The 27,760-nt window shown below is 44.6% G+C and overlaps 1 protein-coding gene across 4 annotated transcripts in view; it reads right to left on the bottom strand.

The window, feature by feature from the left end:
* The window catches only part of LOC138510525 (zinc finger protein 813-like), a 304,868-nt gene that overhangs the window by 84,600 nt on the left and 192,508 nt on the right, over window positions 1-27,760 (bottom strand). The gene's annotated exons all lie outside the window — the stretch shown is intronic.

Raw genomic sequence — 27,760 nt, 5'->3', positions numbered from 1 at the left:
AAACTTGTGTATTTTATTTTGGGAATATTATATGGTGGCCAAAACAACAAACAGGAAACTATAAATGCAAACCAAGAAAATGTGCAAGTATTCTCGTGCAATAGGTTCCTCTGTGTCAACCCACAGTGCAACACAAGTCCATGCCTAAAGGGGTCCCTGCACCCTTAATTCCCCTTTTTCTCAGGCATCTTCATATGGTATCAACTAAGGTGTAAGGATTTACCACACACTTTTCTTTGTGCTTCTCAGGATCTTCTCCTGCTTAGATTCCCAGTCTCGGTTTAAGGGATTGCCACACACTTCTGTCTTCTCGGATTCACTTATCCTTGGCGCCCAGTTCCTGCCTTCTGGGGTTTCCCCATACCTTACTTCTGTGGTCTTCTTGGGTGTCCTTTCTGTTGGTCCTTTCACTTCACCACAGGGCTTTCCTTCCTCTTGGCTTTTCATAGAGGTAAGCTTCAAGAGGGGACCCATCAGCTCCCTGTTCTAGGCTGCTGACCCCTACAATCATCCCTACCTTCCGACTCCTACATTGGTACTTTCTATTCATTACCGCTATGCTGGATGCTTTTTCCTCATTACACTATAGGTTTGACCCCTTCCAGTCAGTGTCCCACACCTATCTGCTTTCGGCCAAGCAGGGCTTTATACCTTCCTGCCCTTGCCATCTATACCTTGCTAGCCTCTTGCAGTTCCCCCTGATATTCTCTCCCAACCTCACCCCAACCTTATCCAGCTACCTTAATCCAATATCCTCCGGTCTCAAACCAACCTCTTCCAGATGACTTATCTCTTGTACGTTCTCCAACCTCCTCCAAACTCTAGATGTGGGCTCATACTCCAAAAATGCCTACACTGTCTTACTGAAACACTGGGCTTAAATAGCCTTGTCTGCCCTTTACCTTGGGGCTGAGATTCTTGTGGGGGGGGGGGGGGGGGCGGTCTGCACCTGTGGATGCAAGCAAGTGTGAATGTTAAGATGGATTTTCTGAACAAGCCCTGGCGGAGGGGCCCAAGGGGCCACCAAATATTGATCAACAGGAAAAAGGCACTTCGGTTCGGACAAACTCAATTTAAGTATTGCAACTAAGCAGTAAGGCTTAGGCTTCAGGTGATATAGGGGTGGTGTAAGGGTACACACAGAACAAAGCAAATCATAGTTAAGTACTATCACTATATCAAAACTATAAACATATACATTCATAGTTGGTGATCTAACAAAAAAGGGCCCACCCATCACTTAAAAAATCCCTACCCTGTTAAATTATCTAGGCCTAGTGCCATTAAGAGCCACAGGTAAGGACCTGTTGCAGGGAGTTGGATCACTGTAGACAGAAGAAACAAGAATTGGTAAAGCCAACAGGTAGGTAAAACGTTCCACTGGTGAAGAAATGATAATACTTTCACAAGATTAGGGGTCCTCTCCCAACCATCAATCTAGGCAAAGCCCAGGGGGGATCCACAGATCGCAACCAAGCGAGGTAGGGTGAGGACTTCACTCCCCATCACAATGGCAGGAGGGGCAGTTGGGAATGGGTATGCAAGCTCCCCCCCTTTACTCTGATGCCACCAGAAACATCCTCTTGGGTTTCTATATTCGCTGGGTCCTCTTGCTTCAATCATTGGTTACATTGCAGGGTGGAGTTCAGGGGCCATAGGCTCAGTGCTAGTTTTCAGATCAGGATTGGGTCCGGTTAGGTGGTGTTTCCATGTCCAAAAGAGACGGTTCCTGATAACTTGCAGCTGGTCCACCGAGGTACCTTGAGGTGAAGACCACTGCAGGTCCCATGATGGCAGGAGACCCCCAGAACTCAATGGAAGCAGGTTGCAGCAAAAAAACACTGATCAGGCAGTGGAAGGCGATTCACAAGGCAGGAACAAAGACACTGCTCCAGTAAGGTCACTCTTTGTGCTAGGGAGTGACAGCTGCAGGAGGACTGGTCTTGGACACAATCTGGCAACCTGTGAAGTTGTAAGCTGAAACTCAGAACTGGGAGCGGTGCACAGTTAATGCCCTGGATGAAGTTGGTTAGCCCACAGCATCTCAGCTTCCAAAGGCTTCTGGAGATAGGGCTTTCAGGCAGGGGCCCGGACTGGTGGGTCCTACTAGCCAATGGCCGAAGCACCAATGATAGTCTACAGGAGATCGATCCAGAAAGACAGGGCTTCACAGGGACCTGGCAGGAGACAATGCTGTAAAATCGTCAAAGGTTGTCCTCCAGTCTTCAGCTGGCTGCAACTTGTTTTAAGGGTCTTGACTTCAAATGGCAACCTGAACAATGGCCAAAGGACTCCATCTATCATCTCAAATTCGAGCCAGGGTCGCCTCCAGCCCACTAAAGGTAAATATCTGCACCATTCAAACAGGCAAGGGCTGTCTAATCATTAACACATTCTTGACCCACATCTGCCCAGCAACAGAAACACCCCTGGCTGGAGTGTGGATTGGGACTAGACAGTCATAGACCCCACATCTGGCCAGAAGCTCACACTGCTGCATTGCCCAGACAACCTGAGGTTTTGCCTGGGGAAGGGCTCACTTCCTATTGCAATTCCTGACCTGCGAGGGCAGGGAGAAGGCCAAAGGAAAAAATGGCCAAAGGACAGGGCAAAAAATGCATGGGACCTTCATTGTGAGTATTTGGTACTGTAAATGTCATCATGTAGTTAAAAAATAAAAGTACATACGAGAAAAACTAAAAATACACTAGAAAAATATCTGCTGCCAAAAGCCCATCTTGGACACATACAGGTGACAGACATGCTTGTAAAAGGAAAAGGCATACACATTGCCCCTAAAGCACCACAATGTCATGTGATGTGTGCTGCATAAAAACAACATGGAATCTCACAAAGGGAGGTAAAGTCCCCCTGCACTCTAGCCTTAGGGACTGAGCATACGCTATAAAACAGATGAGCTACGCAAGGGAAGTAAAGCAAAAAGGCTTTACTTACCTCTAAAGGTAAGGAGAGGAATCAAATCACAGCACAACATTGGGGCATTCCATTGATGTAAATTGAGAGAAATCTGAAAAAAGCAAATCTTTCCTAAAAGTGGACTTCTCTTTGACTGCACTTAATTGTTCCATAAGTTTGTGCTTTGGATCTTTGGTACTTAGTGAGCCTTTAATAGGCTGACCCGCTATTTTTTATTTCTTTTATCTGTCCTGCACTGCCTCGGGGTCCTCATGGCTTCCCCCTAATATAGAGAGATTACGGAGTCTGTGCCATGATCTGTGGTGGGTTTACTAGAAGGTTAACAGAATTAAAGCATTTTTAATGGACTGCACTTTTTCTGAAAAACGTCTTGTAGGAGCTCCTTGTGCTCATGCTGCACAGAAACACATGTTTCTGCAGTGGACACGCTGTGCAACCATTGCAGGCAAACATCATGTGCACTTGTCTCTGCTGTCTCACTGAGCGAGTGCCACTAGAAAATGGAAGTGCCTCTGATGTCTGAGCATGCTCGCCGAGAGAGTGCTGACGAAAAATGTAATGTGCTTCTGACGGCTGTTTACTAACTGCAAGAGCGAGATCCATTTTCTTTGCTAAATTCTTTCACTCGCTTCCAGTGTTCATAATCTTCCCTTACTCCAAGAATACATGAAGTGCTCCTTTTTGGGCATAGGGAGGACCTTATTTTAGCAGCTGGGGACTGTCATCTATAAGAGGAGAGTAGTGCCCTTTAACGGGCCTCATGTGATGTTCCTCTGCCTTGCTTAAGGCAAAGTGCGGGTGACAAGGTGCCCATCATCTACTAGGGGACTTTGTCACAACAACTAGAAAAACACTGACAGACTTAGTGTTTAAGATTTCTCAAACGACTAGAGGAAACAGGACCAGGAAGCAGGGTTCAAACAGGCCTCGGGTGAATACCAGCAATTATTTGACCAACCTGAATATGCTATACCAATTGAAACAGTGCTGCTCTGGATTGCCTTTTGTAAATTATTGCTTGATTTGTGGGTTCCTGTGTCTTACCCTCTTTTACCCCAATCTATTTAAACCAACTCTGCTCCAGATATTTTGGCCTACACAGCTCCCATCAGCTCCACCCACCCTGGTCTGTGGTGAAGGATCATGGAGTTGTAGGCCAAAATATCTAGAGGGTGACAGGTTGGCTACCCCTGAACTAGGGGAAGTCCAATGCAATTGCTGTGTATACTGGTTGGTTGCAACAGTAGTTACTCCTGCATGATCGACTTTAATCATGTTTTATTGATGCATATTTTCCCAGGGAAACAAAAAAATCCCTCACTAAAATATTGTTTCAAAAAAAGAAGTAAAGAGAAGAAGGTGGGTATCATACTCTATTGCCACCTAACCATCATGGACAAACAGCTTGATTCATTACATTGTTGAGAAATGATCACCTTTATGTTCATGTTTATGTACATTTACAAAGAGCTCAAACCCTGAGGCATGACGGCAGTATTGTTGAAAACAATCGAAAAAAAGTCAACAAGATTAGCCTGACAAGTGAAGAGAGAAAATATATGTTTTTAAAGCTTTCAGAAATGTACTTAATTTAGATTTAACCCTAAAAGATGAGGGAAGCTTGTTCCAAAGTCCGGAACCTAGCAGAGAAAAAGTGTGACCGCTAGAAAGTTGCATCTTATTTTTGGGAAGAGATAGAAGCATAGCTGAGGATTGCCAGTGATGTCGATTCTTATGACTGCAGATTAATTTTTCCACAAGATAATTAGGAGCTTTCTCATAAATGCACTTATGGACAAGTGTAAAGACCCTAAACGAAATCCTAGCCAATACAGGAAAGCCAATGTAGATGATGCAGGGCTGGAATGATATATGCATGAGACAGGAGGTTGAAAGCAGTTCTTAAAGTGTTATTTTGAAGCATCTGAAATTTAGGATAGGAAGATTTGGAAAGACCAACATAAACGTAATTGCAGTAGTCAGTTTCGAACCAATTATGGCACATGCAATGACCGCCAAGTGGTCTGGACAAAGAAATGGACAAATCATCCTAAATAGGCTTAAATAATAGGAAGCTAGAATGTACCTGGGACAGAATATTAGACAACATAGTATTGTCGAACATAGAATTCCCATTAAGCTTAAAAGAAATCTGGGTATTATCAGCATAACAATGAAAGGCGATATTCATACTGGCAAGAAGTTCATGAAACGCTGAACATACAAATTAAGAAGTAGCGTAGAGAGCCGAACCTTGAGGGACACAATATTTAGAATTGGACAAAAAAATGTTGTGGAGATATTATCCATCAAAAGACAATATTGTATCTAATATATAAAGCTGAATGTATGCATGTGTGTATGTTTGTCCGGCTATACAAATCCACACTGCTGAACCCACAGCTACCAAATTTTGCATGGATTCCTCATTTGTCTGGGGCAAGATTGTAGTCTATGTTTGGATGCAAAGAATTCACTCCGTAGACACCCTCATTTACTGATGATCACCCCGATTCACTACAGTAGGTGCTAGAAGGAGGCAAAATTTGGAAAAGTGTATGAAGCAAAATGTTCAACGAGTTGGTTATTCCTTTGAAATGTATTACTACTGTATACAGTTTGAAAGTGTTTATTAAAGCATTTTTAAAGGGAATAAAACATGTAAAATGTTTATCACGCCACTCCAAATATGGGAAATGGCAAGGTTACAGTTTACTTAAGTTCATTTATGAGAACAGAGCACAATCAATTTTTCTTGGACATGTTCTCAAATGTGCTGAAGCCATTGAGTGACTGAAACATGCCGCACAGAAAAAACGAAAATCACTTGGAAAGGCTTCATCTGATGCAAAGCGAAAATAAATATCAAGAGCTTCTGAAACACGACGACAAACAGCAGCATGACTGGCTGACCAAAGGACAAGAGCAACCTCCTCCAGGGCAAATGAGATGCCAGAGCAAACTGAAGCAAGACTTGGCAACAAGAGCAACATCCTCCAGGGCACATGAGACACCATTTGATCAGGACACGGGCAACGCCGGCTACCCCAGCTAGTCCATGATAAAAGAGGAAAACCAACAGACGGCTGGCCAGACACTCTGGCCACAGAAGTAAGCCTGAAGCAAAATGTGATGTTCCAGAGTGTCAAAGGCTGCAGATAAATATAGCATGTTCAATAAGGATACATCATTTTTATCAAGCAGAGAGGTCTCAGTTCCATGAAATGGCTGAAAACCGAATTTCTGTGTCCTAAGCAAGTTATTAAACTCAACAAAATCTTGTAGTTGAGAGACCACAACCTTTTAGCGATAGTACAATAACATCCTGGTAAATCTGGATCCAAAGTGGCATTTTTGAGCAACAGCATGATCCAAGATCGTTTCAATGCATGGTGGAATCGAACCAGACAAAAGATGTATTAGCAAACTTCCCCGAAATGGAAGACTAGCCTCATGCGAGGCTTGGATCATCGTTAGGGGGCAGGGGTTGCCTGGACAACGCGTAGGGTGCATAGACACAACTAAAGATCATAAGAATCCAAGGGAAATGGGGGAATTCCAATTCAGAGGTATTGACTGAATTGATGGGGGGGAAAATGCCACTAACAGGGATTGAGACACATGTTCAGATGTATGAATTTGGCTGATCTTCGAATCCATAAGAATTTCTTGCAACCATTAATCAGAAACCAGTTTAGACGGTCTAGGTATAAAGTTGTTTTCAGAAAAAGGGAAAGTTTGGATTTTCCTGGCCAATCTAATTCTTTCTGAGAAGGCATACTTTTTGGCACATATTTTAGATGCATACTCCTTTCTTAAAGAGGATAGAAGACTTATTTGACTGCCATTTGTGCCAGCTCTTCCTCACTTGTGAACATAATTCACACAGGTCAGAGGTATACCAGGGATACCCTTTGAAATTAGAGCCACTGTTGAAGGAATTAAAAGGGTCTAGTAGATCAACAGTCTCCGAAAAAAACGTATTGAAGACTGCTGGTTGGTGGTGGAGATCACCATCAAGTTGTGCGGAATCAAAAACAGTGTGAATAATAGGGAGAAATGTGTTGGGTTTATGAGGTGAAAACCGCTGAGCTTGTTTGCAAATCACATTAGAACTTGGATTCATAGTCATTAAGACCCAAAAAGAAATTCAGGCTTTTGGGATCAGTCCAATCAAGTTCAATAGTGTTACCCAAATTACAGTCAATATTTTTAGTCAGGATCCAATCAAGCCGGGGACTTTTAGAATGGGTAGGAGTTAAGATGGGAAAAACAAACACACCCTAGGCAGTTCATCAGAGAGGAAGTATGGGGATTGGAAAAATCATCAGATGTTGAAATCCCCAAGGATCAAACATTTGTTTGAAGTGATAGAAAATCAACAATAGGAGGTAATCTAGATGCTCAACAAACATTTTTAGAGGTAATGGGGTACACCATAAAGTAACGCAATAAGCAACCTCAGTAGGGGACAGACTTAATTTGTAGTGCAAAAGCTCACAAGAACTTGCAAAAGGGTTTTATAAATAATAGCCAACCCACCACCTATTTTCCAGAGTCTATCAAACACATGAGCAAATAGCCAGAGAGCACACTGGTATTTTTAGAAGAAACAGAAGGTCAATTAAAACAAGTTTCAGTGAGAAACAGTAAATTACAGTTGTAGTCCAGGATAAAATCATGAAGAGAAATATCATGGGCTTCTGCAGAACACAAATTAATTATAAAACCATCAAGACATTGGTCATGAGATGGAACAGGTTTTTGTAACAGCCTGGGGGTCAAAGACTGTGAGTGGAGGGGTACAATTTAGATGTTGGTATAATCCTCAAAGAGGTCATAGGATTAAGGATAGAATTATCAACAGGTTTGTCGTAAATACGTTGAGGAATAGCAAATAAAGTTGATTTTAATGCACTAAGCTCCTCCATTAAATTAGGTAACACCATGCAGTAAAATTAAAAGAAACAGCGAGACTTAAATAAAGGGCCTTATTACAAGTATGGAAGTGCAACAAAAAACAGTGGTACTGGAGTAGTAATTCCATTACCGCTGTAGAACGGCACCACCGTACTACAATTTCGGCTTTGACTTGGAGGATTTACATACAGCAAAAAATTAAGATTACTCACTGTAGTGACTAGAGTACTCACAGTCCATAATCCCCTTTCCTCCATCCTTGTGGGCGTCCCCTAACATGGGACGGTACCGGAACCTTTGGCAGCGAAATATTTCGTTTTCCCTTTAAATTTAGTATAGCGTGCAGCGGCATGGCCTCGGGCGTGTGAACGCCCCGCCGAAGCCTTGCCCTCTGATACCTCACCTCAGTCCCCTTTGAACACATCGGATACTTAGATACCTGGCTACACTTATTACATATTAGCCATTGGCATCATAGCAGGGGAAGGCAGGTGGGACGCATGGGGGAAAGGGGACTATGGACTAGGAGTGCTCTAGTCACTACGGTGACTGCAATGTTCCCTCCAATTATTTTTCCCTAAGTGCGAAAATGATTAGCCTTCATGGGCACATTATTTTCCATGTGCGCAACTGAATAACGATGTAAGCCACTTTGTGAGCATGCGTAGTTAGTGAGATGCCATATCCGAAGAGTTTAGAAGGAAATCAATTATTTACAAACTCCTGTAAAAGGAGCATCTTGCAACATTTTTTCCAAAAATATAGGTAAAAAAATCATATATTTTATGTGATTATAAGGAGTGCTCATCAACCAGTCCAAGACTTCAAGATATGCCATAGTACCTACCAAATGTACTCCTGCGCAGAGAGAAAAACGTGTATGCACAGAAAAGCTTTGTATGCTCAGGATAAAAAATAGGTTTAGTTGTGGCTATTCATGTGTCAACACTTCTCAGAGACAATGCAGAAAGTGTTTAATGCCAATGTGAAATAACTCATGCTTATTACAAAAAACAAGTATCACTAATCACTGATGTGGTTGTCAAAAAATTCAGACATTATGCAAATTTTTGCAAATGGAATACTTGCAACTGAAAGGAATGTTGTCAGAAAACATTCCAATAGGAGTTCATGTGCCACTTTAATGAGTAATTCAAAGGCCAGGAGAAAATGCCTCTCATAATTTATGTAAGGATGATAATTGCATCAGAATAACTGCACCACAGAATAGGATGATCTGAAATCCTGGGCCTCTGCTTACTACCCACATTATGTTGTTCTGCGAGTTGTGACATTTGCTCAAAACCAGCCTTCCAACTAGGAGGCATACACTATTTTACTAAAAAACAGGGCAATGTACCCAACAAAAATGGGAAACCATGAACATATAGGAATCTACCCCCTGCTTCTACCAACAAAGTTCCACTGATCTCTTTTCGAATCAGTGACCAGCAGAGCAGTGTCATTAGTAGGAACTCGAATAATATTACTGCCGATGTCAAGAGGCATTTTAAGGGGGAACAAACATATTTTAATAAGCATGAAATATCCAGAGTATGGAGTGTAATCATATTGGAACCCTGATTGTAACCCTGACATAGGAAGTGAAATTATAGGGCACATAATACAGCCTATAGTTTTGCCCACCCTTGATCACCACATCCTAGACAAATACAAGGTTTCTTCTGGTGGCCTGTTGAAGAAAATCACATATATTTGCCCTTTAAGTCAATAGCAGCAATGCTCACAGTTACAACATATTGAGTACCTTCTTCTTTAACTAGGGACCCCTCTCCTGAAATTCACTGTTAGTTGAAGATGCATGGGGATGCTAGAAGCAATAAATGCAACCTCATGAATATATTGAAAAGTCCCCAGCAGCTGAGCATACAAACAAATAGAAGGTGCCCTTTACTAGGCTATTACTATGGTTTCCTAGCCTTGAGCAAACAAACACTTTTCCTTCACTGTACGGTACTGTCAAAACATGCAATTTGTTTATTGAAAGTTGCTGATTTGTTCTTCACCTGAAGGAGTATTCTCCTGTTCCCGTCCACCCATTCCCCTCCTGGGCTCCTGTGCTAGCCTCCAATATTAGTTACCAGGGCTCTGTAAAAAGTGAGGGGTTGTAGAAGTAAAACTCTAAGTGGGATATTTGCATACTCACAACACTTTGCAAGCAAATCCAATTTAAAGCCTCATGATGATGATATGTGCAATTTAAAAAAATGTCATAAATCTGCATGTGCACAATTACTATGAAGTGCATACAAGACTGTTTGCAACATACCCCACCTTTCAATTGTTCAGTAGGTTTCGACAAGTGCTCAGTGAAACCATTTCTGTATAGCAGAGAGTTAACATATAATGTGTTAAGGTCAATGCCCCATGGAACTCTGAACATTTTGAAAGGTTGCAGATTGTGTGAAAAGCATTCTAGTTATCGGAATATTGTTGCCCTAATTTTATATATAAATAATTTTATAAATGAATAGTCCCTACCAAATATCCCTTACAGGCCAAGTAAAAGATATTGCAATGTTGCTCTCCACTCATAGGGTAATGTTAGCAATGCTAATGTAGGAGACACCGAGCATGACATTTGCCTACTCAAAATCCTTAGAGGGCAAATTAATATTTTAGTTTTATGATGCATTAACTTGCAAGCGGGGGCTCTTCAAAGTGCTTGTGTGACTTATGTACAAAGAATAGGAAGCATGGGATGAGGTTAAATATCCTAATAGCCTGCTTACTCAGTCAGTACCCGATATTTGAACTGGCACCAAAGTGACCTAATGTGGGTAATGCTTTTACTTAGGCACCATGAGTAACAAATTCTTGTGCTTGAACGTCATTCATATTATAACATAAACCAAGTCTTGTATCTAAGTCTGGTAACCTTTTGCTGAGCTAAGTTACGCAGAGTCAAGGTTGTCTGGTAATATCTGAATGTGGCCTGGGGCGGAGTTCGAGTCATACGGTATATGTGTGGTAGAGTCAAAAATAGCATCCTCGATGGGAAGAAAATGTAGTTAATGTATGAAGGCATATCTTAGTTATATGTACTGTTCATGGAGCCATTTTTTCATATTCGTTTTTAACCTTGTGTGGGTGTATTCTATTTTTAGAGTTTTTCGGTTTTTAAGTTTAAGCTTGCATAGTAGGACAATGTCAATAGGTTACACTAGAAAATCAAGAATAGTTAGTATAATTTAGCTTCATTTTGAGAGAAAGGAATATTAGGGACCTGCTGTGACTTGTGCCTTATTAAATCTTATTTGAATAGGTGGGAATTGTCTGTGTGCGCTGCTAAAATTCTTCTGAGCGGCACCCAGTAGGAAGCTGGGCAGGCGCACATGCGCACAACTTAGCGGGAACATTGACGGTGAGTAACTTTAATTACTCATATGTCCCGTCCCTTTTGGTCCATCCATGTGGGTGATTCCACCGAAATAAGAACACAAGGTGGAGCTGTGACAACCTGCCTCAAATCTAGGATGAAGCTAAAAGGTTCTTCAGGACTGCCTGACCAAACTCTGCATCGCGCCTGGAGATGGTATTCAATGAGTAGTACTTACAGCAGGCCAGAGTAGTCCAAGTAGTTACTTTGCTGATAACATCCCAAGAAGCATGTCTCTGAAATGTGACGGCTGTGGCCTTAGCTCTAACTGCATGGGCATGAATCCCAGCAGAATCTCAGCAGAAACAGGTTTACCCATGGACGTGTACACCTCCAAAATGACCTGAACCATCCAACGGGCGATAGAAACCGTCGAAGCCTGAAGCCGGGGGTGGAGCCCCCAAAAAGTCACCAACAATGCCTAGGACTTCCTGAAGAATTTCACCCAAGAGAGCTAAAACTTGAGAACCCTATTGAGTTCCAAGGAATGTAGTGCCCTCTCTGCCTCAGACTGAAGAAAACCGGCAAGCAGATCTCTTGATTCAGATGGAAAGGAGAGACCACCTTGGACAAGAAGTTTGGGTGAGTGTGCAAGATGACAGTGTCGCTGTGAAACGTGGTGAAGGGTTCGCCTAAAGACGAAGACTGCAGCTCACTGACCCTGCACGCAGAGGTGAGAGCCACCAATAAAACATTCTTTAGCGTCACCAAGCAGATGTCCACAGAGGTCATCGGCTCGAAAGGCTTGCGCTGCAGAGCTGACAGAACCACAATGAGGTCCCAGACCGGATGCGGCCTATGCACCAGAGGAAAAAGCCTAGACAACCCCTTAAGGAGGGCCTTAACCACCAGGTTGGCTGCCGAAAACACATGGTTAGGGGAATTCTTGTAAGCCCAGATGGCTGGCAAATACGTGCAGCAAGTATCCACCTGAACTCCAGAATGAGCCAAATGTGCTGAAAAAGCCAGTACGTCATCCAGAGGGCAGGTGACAGGGTCCAGACCCTTGTTGCGAGCCCAATGGCAGACCCTAGTCCATTTGCTCTTATACTCGGACCGAGTCAAGGGCCTCCTAGCCTGCTGAATGATGTCCCAGTTTTCATCTGAAATTTGAGCATGCTGAAGCCTCAGCTGATCAGGAACCGGGTCGCCAGGGCAGTTTGGCAAAGTCCGGATGTTCCACTGCCCCGCCCTGCTGCACAAGGCAGCCCCTGCTGGGGATTGCAAGATGGATGAGACCCTGGGAGCACAACTGCAGCAGATCCGAAAACTAGAGTGCCGAAGGCCAGTGGGGAGCAACTAGGATGAGGCTGCAACCCACTGAGGCCCAGAACATGCAGAGTGTTCATTGGAGCAGAGGGGTGGGCGGGAACGCATAACACCTGCAGCCGTGCCAACAGATCTGAAGGCGTCTCCCAGTGACCCCTGACCTGCCCATGAAGCAAACCCCCCCCCCCCCCAACGCTGGAACAGGGGCAACATGGAGTCGTTGTGCAAATTCCCACTAGTAGGTGTTGAACCCCAAGCGACTCAACTGGTCCACTTCTGCATTGCTGTCCCCCGGGAGTTAGACCACTGAAATCCAAATCCCCTCCATCAGGGCCCATTCCCAGTTCGAAACCACCTCCATGCAGAGGTGACAGGTACAGGTGCCACCCGGCTTGTTCAGGTAAAACATTGTAGTTGAATTGTCCGTCCTGACCAGAACAGACTTGATCCTGATGAGGGGTAAGAACGCCTTGAGGGCCAGGCCCAATGCCTTGACCTCGAGCAGACTGATATGCAAGAGGGCTTCTGTCATGGACCATGATCCATGCATCACATAGCCATCCAGAGTAGCCCCCCAACCCGAGAGGGAGGAGTGCGTCATCACCACCAGGGTAGGCTCTGGATGAGTGAAGGGGGCTCCCACTGAGACATTGCCCTCCATCAGCCACCAGCCGAGATCGGGCAGCAGGAGAGGTGGTATTGGGACCCTCTCCAACTGAGACACTGTCTGCTGATTCCAATTGGCTGCCAGGTGGAGCTGGAGGCGCCACATCTTTAGGCAAGCATGCTGTACAGTGAGCACACAGGAGGACATCTGACCCAGAATGTGCTGAAACCACCATGCTGAGGTGGTCGAGTTGGCCAGAAAGTGTCCCACCGCCTAGGGGAGGGAAATAAGCCTCTCAGGCGTGGGGAACACCTGCTGCACAGTAGTGTTCCAACGCACCCAGAGGAAGACCAGTTCCTGAGACAGGCATAACTGATTTCCTCTGGTTAAGGGAAAACCCAAGCTGACGAAGATATCTGCCAATCTCTAGCAGGAGTGGGCCGCCCCTTTCGGCGACCACGACCTCACCAGCCAGTTATTCAAATAAGGGTAAATATCATAGACCTCCAAGTGCAGAAGACCCACCACTGCGTTCCTCAACTTCATGAAGACATGAGGGGACAAGTTCAGGCCAAAAGGCAGCACTTTGTACTGAAAGTGGTACAACCATAATTGTGAACCACAGAAACATTTGATGTGGGACCAGATCTGACGAAGAGGAGGAGAGGATGGTAGAGGCAAAAGGGAGAGGAAGACTGAAGCCTGTGGAGACTACGGATAGTATAAATGGGCTGCTAAAAAGATGCTTCCAGGTGTCCTGGAACAGAGCCAAACGGCCCCCACAGAGGAGCTGTGTTCCCCAACCTTGACAACCAACACAGGTAAGTACACTTGCACACCAATTTGAATGTAATTTAGTTAGGTTTAAACAGAATGGTAATCTTTAGTAAATAATTTGAGGTGCGGGGGAGAAAGACACAGCCTTGGTACCTAGGCTGGTTATATACAAAAAACAAAAGAAGAAATCCAATATGGATAGCCACGTCCCTTGCACACTTTTTAGACGGCCAAGATAGGCCCTTTGAACATTTTTTGTAAAAAAATGTTTAAATGCAATATTGATAACTTTCAATCAATTCTGTAGAAAATGTCCATAAATGATTCAGTTGAAACTTTTATACAAAACAATTTTTGCTTTTTATTTGTCTTTTGGTGAGCCCAACGCGTTTCGAGTATAAAAAACTCTTCATCAGTGGCAGCATTTTTCAACAAATTAAAGTCTACAAAAGAAAATACATATATACTTCAATTAGTTAGAACTTAAAGCAGTTTTTACACAATTTTGAAAAACATATCAAACTTTTAGATCAATTTTAACAGATAAATTGTTTACAAGGCAGTCAGCCTAGTCTATAGGGCAACATCCCATTTTTCAATACTCATTTTAAATCCATCTCCCACAGGGCTACAAGCTATAGGATTTTGTCAAAAATCAACAATTAAGGTTGATATGTAAATGACCTAAGTCTAGTATGGGCATATAGTTTCTTATTAAATTTCGAATGTGGGGTAATGAGCCTTATGTATCCATAGTTGTGGTACACAGAATTGGAGAACGTGGTATAATATTTTAAGCAACTGTGAGTATACGGAGGAAGTGATGAGAGAAACAGGCTAGGAGAGGTGGGTCAAATAGTAGCATTCGGAATGTAAAAAATGGCCAACCATCTTACCCAGGAACATATATTAGGCTCATGGAGTGGTCCAAGATTAGCAAAGCTGATCCAGGTGTCAAGCGGACACTATGTAGTGCATCTCATGGAAAGAAGACTTTGGTGAAGCCTTGATGGGTATGGATATCTAAATGGGATAATGGTATAACCAAGCGGTTATTAAATTAGCTGAGCGGAATAATAAGTGCAAACAAGAGGGTCCAGCCTCTAACTCAAAAGGAACTTACAAGTTCAGTATCCATGTGCGTCCAGGAGTAGTCCGAGTACGATCGGGAACCGCACCAGAGTGATGTATTCACTCGGCGTCCCTGTTTATATACTGAAAAGAGGCTGTGAGGTCATCGCGCGCAAGGGCGTGCAACGTCATGAAAAGCGTGACGTCACCCGCGCGCGCGCGCCAAGATGTAAACAAAACAAGTAAATACGTTTTAGGGGACCGGGTTGGATTTGAGCCATAAAAGAATTATGAGTGCTAGGGATGGTCATGAAGTTGAACAGTATTTGTAAAGACTAGGTGATGTAAATCACGATCAGAAGGTATGTAAAAAAAAGAAAGAGTTAGGCACATAACGAACAATTAAAAACAATGTTATTAGTCCCATAGATTATTGGGTGTGCTTTCTGGTGTTCGTCTAAATGGCAAAAACATTTGTCTGGCAAGGGAATTATCAGAATGCAGACAGTTTAGATAAATCTAGAGAATGTCATTTACATGTCAATTTGAAAACAGAATATGTACACAAATCTCGAGATGCCAACAGTATAGCTATCCTAGGTATACAGACTAGTACCTGTAGGTATAATTTTTGTTTAGAAAATGGGGTAGCATATAATACACAATATCAGTGTCAAATTTCACAATATTAGTCCCAAATTACAATTGTTGTGAGTTTACATGACATGTGTAAACTGTACATTTATATTACAAAAACCGGGTACAGGTGATCCCTTGACTAGACAAACAGGTGCTAAAAGAGAATAAAGTTTTAAGGAGTGTCAGGCCAAATCTTGAAATTTGATATTTGAGCTCCTATCATGGAATGAGATGTTTGGGCTCAAAGTATTACAGGGGTAATTTACAAAAACGGTCCTAAATAGTAATCTTCATTGATTCCAAGTGGAGTCATGGAATCAAGCTTGTTTATCCCAAAAAGTTCTGGCCCAAAGAGAACTTTTTTGGATAAACAAACTTGATTCCATGACTCCACTTGGAATCAATGAATATTCTCTTTTAGCACCTGTTTGTCTAGACAAGGGATCACTGTACCCGGTTTTTGTAATATAAATGTACAGTTTACTCATGTCATGTAAACTCACAACAATTGTAATTTGGGACTAATATTGTGAAATTTGTGACTGATATTGTGTATTATATGCTACCCCATTTTCTAAACAAAAATTATACCTACAGGAACTAGTCTGTATACCTAGGATATCTATACTGTTGGCATCTCGAGATTTGTGTACATATTCTGTTTTCAAATTGACATGTAAATGACATTCTCTAGATTTATCTTAACTGTCTGCATTCTGATAATTCTCTTGCCAGACACATTTTTTGGCCATTTGGACGAACACCAGAAAGCACTCCCAATAATCTATGGGACTAATAACATTGTTTTTAATTGTTCGTTATGTGCCTAACTCTTTCTTTTTTTACATACCTTCTGATCGTGATTTACATCACCTAGTCTTTACAAATACTGTTCAACTTCATGACCATCCCTAGCACTCATAATTCTTTTATGGCTCAAATCCAACCCGGTCCCCTAAAACGTATTTACTTGGTTTGTTTACGTCTTGGCGCGCGCGGGTGACGTCATGCTTTTCGTGATGTTGCACGCCCTTGCGCGCGATGACCTCACAGCCTCTTTTCAATATATAAACAGGGACGCCGAGTGAATACAGCACTCTGGTGCGGTTCCCGATCATACTCGGACTACTCCTGGACGCAGATGGATACTGAACTTGTAAGTTCCTTTTGAGTTAGAGGCTGGACCCTCTCGTTTGCACTTATTATTCCGCTCAGCTAATTTAATAACCGCTTGTTTATACCATTATCCCATTTAGATATCCATACCCATCAAGGCTTCACCAAAGTCTTCTTTCCATGAGATGCACTACATAGTGTCCGCTTGACACCTGGATCAGCTTTGCTAATCTTGGACCACTCCATGAGCCTAATATATGTTCCTGGGTAAGATGGTTGGCCATTTTTTACATTCCGAATGCTACTATTTGACCTACCTCTCCTAGCCTGTTTCTCTCATCACTTCCTCCGTATACTCACAATTGCTTAAAATATTATACCACGTTCTCCAATTCTGTGTACCACAACTATGGATACATAAGGCACATTACCCCACATTCGAAATTTAATAAGAAACTATATGCCCAAACTAGACTTAGGTCATTTACATATCAACCTTAATTGTTGATTTCTGACGAAATCCTATAGCTTGTAGCCCTGTGGGAGATGGATTTAAAATGAATACTGAAAAATGGGATGTTGCCCTATAGACTAGGCTGACTGCCTTGTAAACAATTTATCTGTTAAAATTGATCTAAAAGTTTGATATGATGTTTTTCAAAATTGTGTAAAAACTGCTTTAAGTTCTAACTAATTGAAGTACATATGTATTTTCTTTTGTAGACTTTAATTTGTTGAAAAATGCCGCTCCTGATGAAGAGTTTTTTATACTCGAAACGCGTTGGGCTCACCAAAAGACAAATAAAAAGCAAAAATTGTTTTTTTATAAAACAGAAAGTTTCAACTGAATCATTTATGGACATTTTCTACAGAATTGATTGAAAGTTATCAATATTGCATTTCAAAAAAATGTTACAAAAAATGTTCAAAAGGCCTATCTTGGCCATCTAGAAAGTGTGCAGGGGACGTGGCTATCCATATTGGATTTCTTTGTTTTTTCCCCAACCTTGACGCCAATGCTTCTTGGCATCAGAGGAGGGGGAGCAGAAAAACTCAAGCAACATCCTGTGTTGCTTCCTCCTGTTGTTGCTGAGAGACCCGTCATGCCTCAGTTTACCGCGGTCCCGTTACCCCTTGAAGCCGGAGAAAGCGCAGGGCTTGAACTCAGTCCTGCCTTGGGACTGAGGGAAGGATTTCTGGCCTGGTTTTGTTAGGATGGCCAAGGACTTGGTGGTTTAAGTGGAGGTTTTCTTCTTTGTAAACTCCTCATCTGCCGACGAATGAAAATAGTCCACGCCCTCAAAGAGCAGATCCAGGATCTGTGCCTGCACATCAGATGAACATTTCATGGCGTGCATTCACACCATGCTTCTCATCACGACCCCAAGGCACAGCCCTCTGCTGGCTGTGTCGATGTGGGCTAGCGAAGACTCCATGAGGTCCTATGCAATGGCCCGGGCATCTGCCAAACCAGCCTTGAAGTAAGATTGCTTGGCCGAAGGGAGGTCGGGCAGAAATTCCCTGAGCTACCGCCACAGCTTCTAGTTAGCCACAGCCAAGACGGTGTCCGCATTGGCATTGCTGCAGATGCAGTCCTGAGATGGAGTAACCCCTCTTTCCCCAAGGACTCAAGGACTTGGTCTTCCTTGACGAGGCAACTGGAGGAAGACAATGAAGACAATGGTTTAGAACGCAACAAGGCTGTAGCCACCAGAGGAATGGGGATTTGGGTGGGAGGCAAGGAAGATTGGCTCCCCGTCAGTCAGCCTACACCTGATGTCCAATTTATTGTTCATCTGGGTGTTGGCCCTAGGCTTCGTCCAGACCTTTGTCACCACCTGCAGTACATCCTTCTGGAAGGGTGTGCCAGACCGGATCATGGTGCGTTTCCCCAAGACCTCTTCTAGCACACCCGACTCCTGGGGGGCTTCCTCAAGAAGAGGGACCCCAAGAACTCTGCCAGGCCCTGAAGGCAGTCATGAAAGGCCTTAACAGTTGCATATGGCTTGTCATCCTGGGAATCGTTATCACCCGCTACCCCACACTTTTTCACACACCAAGGGGAATTCCGGCCTTGGGAGACAGGTGCCGGCGGGTGGCCCCCAAGGTCCGGAGCCGCAGACAGGTCCAACAGTTGTTGAGGGAGAAGCGTTGGTGGAACAGGAGGAGGTGGAGGGGTCAGAATGACCGGTAGGGACTGACCCGGTGGAGGTACCAGCACCGGGAGCCTAGGAGGAACAGGAGTACCACCCAGAGGAGGGGGCCGGGGCAGCGCCACCTGCGGGATGACCTCCTTCGTCACAATATCCTTCAGGAGCCCCTTTGTCCGAGAGGAACGCATGAGGAAGAGGAAGTGCTCGAAGAAGCAGTCCTCACGCCACCGGGTCCCTAGGGGCCCGGCCCACCGAGGCACTGGCCTAAGCTCCTGGTAAAAGTGCCGAGGCACCTTGTGCGTGTGGCCATAGGGCTGTGATGGGTAGATATACCCCTGAGGGGGACCAACAACCTGCACTGTAGGATCCGCTGCCGCTTCCAGAGGGAAGTGGGCTGGGATCATCCTGCAAAGCCCAGTCGATGGGCGAAAGCACTGGCAGGCCCTGAGCTGGATCCAACATGGGCACCTTCCTGGCAGGTTCTGCCATGTGCCGCTCTGCAATTTTTTGTAGACTTGCACCACACCCTGGGCGGGATGGCTCTAAGGCCCTGAGCCAAGAGAGGCCTCAGACATGAGAGGATACAGCTTGGGTCTTGCACCCGAAGCAGAGGCGACGACCTGAGAGATCTCTCTGGTAGGTGCTGAGCCCTCAGCTGGACATCCAGTAGTCATAACGCCCTGACTCATGACCTCGAAGCGATCTCTGGTAGGCTGGATGCCCTCGGCACCTCTGCCTGTAGCAGTGCTGGATCTAGCCGAGGACAGACTCTTGGAGGTGGCACTCAAAGATCGCTTATCCCTGGGAAAGAAGAAGAGGATGCACCTGATCGCCCCTCTGAGTGTCCCTGAGCCCCTAAACTTGGGGGCCGGTAGCCTGGATGGCCTCAGGCCTGTCCCCGGAGCACCCGGAAGAGCCCCTGGTCCCGTCAGTTTAGGACCTTGTAGCCTTAGAGGCTTTGGGCCTGCCAAAACCTGAATCTGAGGAACCCCGGGAAAGGAGTTACTGCTTTGAGGAGCCGTGCTGAACAGAGAGCCTACGTTGTCTTGACGAGAGATCCTGGAGACAAAGTCCTTAAGGTGGGGTGGGGGACAAGTGTGGAAGATCTCCCTCCACTGCGACAAACGATTTTTCAATGCCCTGTGACCAAGAGCACTGCAGGCCGAACAGGAGTCCCAGCGGTGGTCAGGCCCCAAACACTCAAGACAGAGTACATGGGTGTCTGAGGCTGGGAAGGAGCAGTCGCATGAGGCACATCTCGTGAATCCTCCTGCGGCTGACATGCGCCGAGGGAGGCGTGGCACCTAAGGGAAGTGAAATTATTGAAAAAACACACAGGGAGCAAACAGAAAGCTAAAAATTCTCTGTGCTGCCTGCCAGGTCCGACATGGTCCGTGTGGAAAAAGTGACTGAGGTGAGGTGCCGGAGTGCGGGACCTCGGTGGGGCATTCCCACGCCCGAGGCCGCGCCTTCATGTTCTATACTAAATTTAATGGGGAAGCTTTATTTATTGCTGCCAAAGTATCCGGTACTGTCCCCATGTTGGGGGATACCCACAACAATGGAGGAAAGGGGACGGGACGTATGAATAGCTGGAGGTAAATCCGCTGCTTTACCGATGAAAATCAGCAAAACTGGTGGAATTACAGTTGGTGGTAATTCTGCCATAATCCCCATGGAGGCCTATGGACGTCAATAAATCGAGAATAATTAAACCTACACTCACTTGAAAATCGGCTGCAAATCAGCCGGACCAAGTGGTAGTAACAATAATTCAGTTTGTCGGTACTCTGGTGGATTTACTGCTGGAATAACGCCAAACTCATAACGCGGCCCAAAATCTGGCAGAAATAGTTAAGGGATTATGCCATGGTAGTAACAAACCGCCATTGTACAGAAGCTCCAACCATTTCCGGCAGCACTGTCAGACCCAACAGGCCTTGCGTAATACCTGCTGGTGCTTTGTGAAATGTACAACTAGTGCCTCCAAGGAAAGAGATGGGATATGTCACACCAACTATACAAATGTGCAAAATCAAGCAGACAAAAAGCACATGTTAAAAAGCAATATGTTGCCTACAGGTCAGAAGACCAACTAAAGTAATAAAAATACATGGGAGGGCAGAAACCACAATAAAACCAATTTTCTGGGAGAAACACTGAGCAGTTACACATTCCACTAAGGAATTGCTTATTTGATAAAGGCTTCCATGAAGAGCAGCAGTGAGGGGGCAAGGGAGAGAGCGAGACTGACTGACGCACTACATACACAATATATGCTGTGGTGAATTGAAGTAACACCCGCAACTCTGGTACGAAGGGAACAAGACAAAGAGGATGAGATTGACCAGGGCGCTGACGGATGTTGGCCTGGAGGGTGAATGGCAAGGGTCAGATCACCGACTGGGGTAAGAAGGTGTGCTTGCCTCGCACATAGAGCACAGGATGGCATACATGCACCAGGGGTCTCAAACATACCGAAATCTAGAAGAAAAAGAAAAACAATGGGTGCGCTCACCAATTAAGTACTCCAGCACCCAAAGTCAGGCAAATGCTTCACCCACTAAATGAGACTGTGGAGCACTACAGAGCTACCAATTTCAAAGTCCAAGGTGCCCCTGCATCCCACAGATGCCTTTCAATCCTTTCAGTTACAGACTAGAGTGAAAGAAATCAACAACCCTATTGAGCAAGACCAAGAACCAATCTCTAAAGAGATATCAAGAGGAAATACCATCACCTAGTATAACCAATCCCAGAGAGGAAGACAAAGAACCCTAAACCAATCAGACTCCAGTGCATCAGAGCCTCATGGGTTTAAGAGGGCTGTGTGAAGTCATTCAGTGTCTTCGACCCACAGAATTCAGACATATATGCTCCCTTGATATCAGGGGGGCTGCTGGAGGGGTTCTGCTGCCTTTAAGAAGGCAGTACAAGCCTCGAAACGCTGGAGGTAGAGGGGGAAAGCTGATTAGACCTGAAAGCCATGGAGGAAGCCCCTCTAACTTCTAGGGAAAAATGGAAAGCCAAATCCTGGGGCTTTCCACCTGTGACCCCAGGGGAAACATAAAATGAGATTCTAGGCCCTAGCAGGAGGACCCGAAGACTAAGAGAGGTCTGCTGTGAATGCTGAAGCTAAGGCCTGTACAAGAGGTCTATTGGGAGTACTAGAACAAAAGGCTTAAGAGTGAGGCTTGTTATTATTGTTGCAACCTAAGGTCTATGGGAGAGGCCTAGTGTGAATCCTGTGCTCCTTATACAAATGAGGTGGACGAAAAAAGAACCCTGATTGAAGGGGAAACAGAGGACGGAATTTACTGGAGGGACGTGCTGTGAAATCTGAAATCCAAGGTCATGGTGGGGACTGCTATAACACCATGAGAAACCTAAGGAATATGTTTGTTTATGTTTGCATTAGATTTGGGATGGGCTTTGAAGAGCAGGTATTGAATTTCTGGTTTGGCCATATCTTTGGAACATTTGTGTTATTGGTATAGGGTAACGGGAAGGCTAAAGACTGATCAAGCAAAGGATTGAGACTTTTATGGTGCCCTCACCAGCTGGACCTTTCTTTGTAGACTAGTGAGTCTGTCCACAGAGGGGCGAGAACTTGTTGGAATAGGTTTTGGATTTTATGTTCGATCACAAGGGGAGCAGTTGGGGCTCTAAGGAATCATTCCTGAGTTCAATCCATCCTTGCACAGTTTTATTTGGAGGTCCGTCTTTGGTTGTCAAGTTTCCCTTATTACCTCTCTAACCTCAACCCTGATCATTCTTTGATTAAAATAAAGATCTGTTGAAAGTGACATGTGTCTGTTAAGAGTGACGTGCATCATTGCTTCGAGTTCCCCACAATGCTTGATGTTTCCTGTATATGCCACAAGCATAGCACTGATCTACCTATATTAAAAGTTGAAATGTTAAAAGGCAGAAAAAGGAAAAAAAGTTGAATCTTAAAATGACAAAACTGATATCCATTACATAAGAGCAAAAACATGATTTTTTAATCAAATGGCTTTTTTTAAACATACAGTGGTTTACCAATTCCCTGCCTTGCCTCTTCTCGTTCTGAACTCATTTTCAAACCATCTTCTTCATAAACAGAGGTCACAGTGAGTAAGCACCTTCAGCCTGCTTACCCCCACCTAACAATACTGGCTCCTGGCTGAATCACCACTCTTCTCCTTCATGGAACTCTTTGCTGTCCGTTTTTTTGTCATTTATTATGCATTGTGGATTTTAAGATTTTAGGTATTGTAGATTTTCCATTCAACACTTTGAGTATTCTAACTTTTTAGTTGGCATACAGCACCCTCTCTGATGCTATGATGGATTTCTCAGATAACCATCAATGTGTACTACCCTTACAGTATGCTCAACTGAGTGGTGTTTCCCAAAAATTATAAAGCATACATGGTGGTTTATGCTCCTAGCGTCTAGACCCAGGGTCTCCAAGCAGTAGATCGCGAACCACTAAGTCTTTTGAGGCTTCCCAGAAGAACCTTGCACCAGACATGTTTTCTTGCAAGCAGGAAATCACATGGCTATTAACTTGCTGCAGAATGTTCAGGTCAGGAAATTCAGGTAGGCATTAGCAATTTCTGACCTTGTAGCTCCTCTTCAATTCACCAGCAAAGACTATTCTTCAACAATCAAGTTTAAGCCACACCGAGGCATCTGCACCCAGGTTTTAAGCATGTTACACAGAGAGGCTTGTCTGTGTATATACTTCTCCCACTTAAGCCTGTAGACCGCCAATCACTCCGCTCGTATAAAAGACCGGGAACATTCACTGGGGGAATTTCCATAGAGGAGATTGCTTTTGTTAGAAAAGGTCTGACAACTATTCTACAAATTGCTGGTGTGGTTTAAAACCCAGTTGTATATTTCAGATACATTTTTTAAACGAAATGCATTATAATGTCTCTGCACCAACTGTCATAAGGTTAATTCAAGCAGGCATCACATTTATTAAAAAGGCAACATTAAATATTGAGTGGCTTCTAAATATGTTGGATGCCGCAATGTTTAGTTACTTTGCATTTGGGAAAATGTACTGTGACTTTGGTATGTTTAAATAAAATCAGACAAACACGTTCCAGTGAATGGCTGTGAGATCTGCAACGACATTTCTTTCATAAAACCTCTCTCCACTCCTCCAAAGACAATCCTGGTTAGTTCTCCTTGAAACTTTATGTCTACACATTGTGAACACATCTATCCACATTGACAAAAGCTATAATCCTTGCCCTCATGTTGTTATTTGACTACATAGCATAAAAACGTTTTTTGACTTCAGGTCCTAACCCACGCTCCTGATTCACTTTAATACTGTACCTAGCCCAATTTACATGAATGGTTACACTTGTTAAACTCCCCGAAACAAAACTTGTCAAGAGCATTTGCTGCCTTCTGAAATGAGACATCCTACTGACAATTGCCAGCACTTTATTGTGATGAATCCTGCAGAGTCATCACTGATCCCCAGCCTGGAGTCTCCTACCACATGGACAGCGGAAGGCAGCAGCTACCTGATCCATACCCTGGCAGTGGTATTCTGAGGGTGGATCATATGGGAGGAGATGGCTGTCGGGGGCAGGTGGGGTGTTGATGACTGCACAGGAGAGAGGCGGTATTCTTCCCTTTCCAGTAAAGAGGAACCCCTAAGTCCAGAGTCCCTGATGGCATGTTACCATTATTCAGAACCCCTGAGTGGTAAAACCCTGAAAACCCCATTGATTCTTCCTATGTGCATAATACCTATAAAACACATTTAACATCTAATGTTTATGATGGTTGTTATTTAAACAAAAATGTCCAACAATGTCATATAAAACAATCTAGAATTCCTTTGGACTCCAAGTCCCAGAAAGCCTCAAGTACTGAGATGAAGAAGAGGAACAGGGAGTCAATAGGGAATGAACGTAATACCAAGTACAATGCATTATCTAGTTGTCAGGTTCACAATCAGCTGTGCGAGACATTTAAACTTGAAAATCTCCTTGAGCTGAGTTAAGGAGAGGAGGTCTGCAGAAAACGCGGAGCGGGAGGTGAACGCAGAGGCAGATTCACGGAGACGAGCCTTGCAGGAAGAAGAAAGCCTTCACAGGCAATCACCTGGAGGCATGTTGTGCCAGAGGAAAGGAACTCTGGTAGAGTGTAGCGGGTGCCCGGGAGGGACCGGTCAAAGCAAGACAGCTGCTGCAGGACCAGGGGAGACACGGTCTTGTGGAGTAGAAATGGTTCCATCGGCTGAAGAGTAAGAGGACGATGCAGGAACCAAAAGAGACGATGCCTAGCAGAGGAAGCCTGCCCAACGAAAGCATGTCGTCGCCGCTGCTGCATGTTACACCGGTGAGTCAACCAAGAGGAGTTGGGGGCCCGGGACATGCCAACAAGTTAATGAACACTTGCAGAATTATTATTACTGATTAAATAGAACTGTAGGACAAGGGTAAAAGTGGTACAAATCGCCTTATCTGAGATGTCAATTTGGGTGAGCTTGGAACACGCATTGCCATTAGCCAAGAGAGACTAAAGAAGAAATTAAAGGGCAAAGGTTGTACAATTCTCCTTATCCGAGACGCCAATATGGGGAAACTTGGAACAAGCATTGCCTAATGCTAAAAGACATTAAGAAAGAAGTTGACAGACCGAACTTTGACAGACCGAACTTTGACAGACCCTGATACGTGGGATATCATAGGGGGAAGCTGGACAAGTGTACCTGAGTCAACAAGGAATAGGTAGTGAAGAAGTGCAACTGTGTTATATTTCAAAGGAAAGTGAACATTGTAGAAAAGCCCTGGTGAAAGATGCACATCAGGCAGTGAGCTCTTTTCGAAAAGAGATACCCGTCAGGGAGAGTACACTAGGGGATCTGCGGCTCCTCTTTCTCCGTACAAGCGCCAACCACCTGGAATTCCAACCCCTTACCGATTCGCAACATCGAAAACCACCTGAAATTCAGGAAGGCCCTTAAAACCTGGCTTTTCCCAATACTCTCCTAAGTCACTGCACCCCGTGAATACTCCACTAATACACTCCACCGCTTACCGCTTAACACCACTGCCCGCCGACTAGAACTCCAGGTAAGCCAGCAGCTTTCTTGTGGCTTTCCTGATTCACCATCAACCCACGCACAACAACATTACAACCCAACAAGCACCCGAGCTAATCAGTAGCCTTCGTTGTGGTTACACTTGCATCACACTCACCGCAAAACCCCACCCACCAGTCCACTTGAGACAACTAACAATGAGATAAGTGGCCCTGGCTAGCACACGCACATCATCAACCATTCACTGCCACTGTTAACCTGCAACACTCATCCTGGGAAGCTCCCAACACTAGCAATCCCCCACTATAAACCTATTCCCCAAGATGGGTACAACAAGCCAGAGATGACTGTTACATTACGTATACTTACTATATGACAGGCTGCAACATGCAGCCTTTCAAGTCTAGGCCCCCCTCCACCTACACGAATCGAGGGGTAGCCCCCTCCTTTTGTTTGTTATATATGGAGACCTCCTGCACTGCAAAACCAGGGCCGCCTGCCCACCATAGAGGATCCCCAACATAGGTGCAGCCCCTCCTTGGCTTACTATATGACTAATCACACTGCAGGGGGATTCCCGGGCCTCTCTGGCATTAACAGAATTCCTCAAATCTAGGTGTTGCCTCGATCTAGGTTCACCATACGTTTACACCTTTGGCACTGTGAAACATAGGCCTTTATCCCACTGTACAGGATCCTCGAATCTAGGTTTTGACTCTGTCTCTGCTTATTATACTCGAATACCGGCTACAGTATGAATCCTAGGCCCATCGCTACAGGACTCTCAATTCTGGACCCCGACAGATAAGCAATCTTGCAGCCTACGGTACGTATAGCTCACACCATTAGCGTGGACACAGGCTGCAGACACGGCCAAACACCCATGCACGATATAACATGTCTACGGCTAAGCACATCTGGCCTAGTTTCACACATAGCCGACCAGACTGAAACACTTGACGTACCCCAACACCGCTGCCACTAGCATACAGCGACCAGCCCCGAAAGGAACCCAGTATAGCTGGCCTCACATAGACTCTCTTGACAATAGCAATCTATCTCTACACCTCAAAGAGCACCCACCCACTTGTCGGACCTCTACTGGGCTGCTTAGTCGAGCCTTGCCAGCCACCCTGGCCTCATTACAAGTCTGGCGGTAACCCTTAAATGCGGCGGTAGCACTATTACCGCTGCATTTAAGGGTCCGCCAGATCATGGGCTTGGTAGATTTACCACCAGCTCTGAGCTGGGTGCAAATCCGCTGCGATTTTGCTGATTTTCGGCGCTATTACCGCCGGCGCTAATACCGCTGGCGGTAATAGCGCAAAAATTGGGCCCAATGGGGAATGGGGAATTCCAGAATGGGCCCAATGGGGAATGGGAACCAACTGTTCTGCCAAACCAGTGATCCGGCGCCAATAGGGGTTACCGCCCAACTTGTGATGAGGCCCTTAAAATGGCAAACATGCACACACTTGCATTTAAGCTAATCCCCTAGTATCTCTGAGCACTTCGACTATGGTCACCAAGGGCGTTCCACCCAAGGAAAAAGCACATTGAGGCCACACAAGTGGGGAAAGAGCGCGATATAAATAACAAAATACCATACAATAAACCAGAAGGGGGCAATTCCTGGCAGGGGAGTACACCAGGAATTCATAAGGTAGAGGAAAGGAAAAGATAAATTGAGAGATGCCTGGTCGGAGAGTACACCAGGATATCTAGGGATTCAATTGAGAAGGTCCTGGCAGGAGAGTATACCAGGAAACCATATATTTTTTTGGCAATTGTGTGAAAGAGATACTTTATTA

This window comes from Ambystoma mexicanum, chromosome 6p (genome assembly GCF_040938575.1).
Source record: "Ambystoma mexicanum isolate Mex_15411 chromosome 6p, UKY_AmexF1_1, whole genome shotgun sequence".
Classification (NCBI taxonomy): Eukaryota; Metazoa; Chordata; class Amphibia; order Caudata; family Ambystomatidae; genus Ambystoma; species Ambystoma mexicanum.
This window is presented reverse-complemented; position numbering and strand designations above follow the sequence as displayed.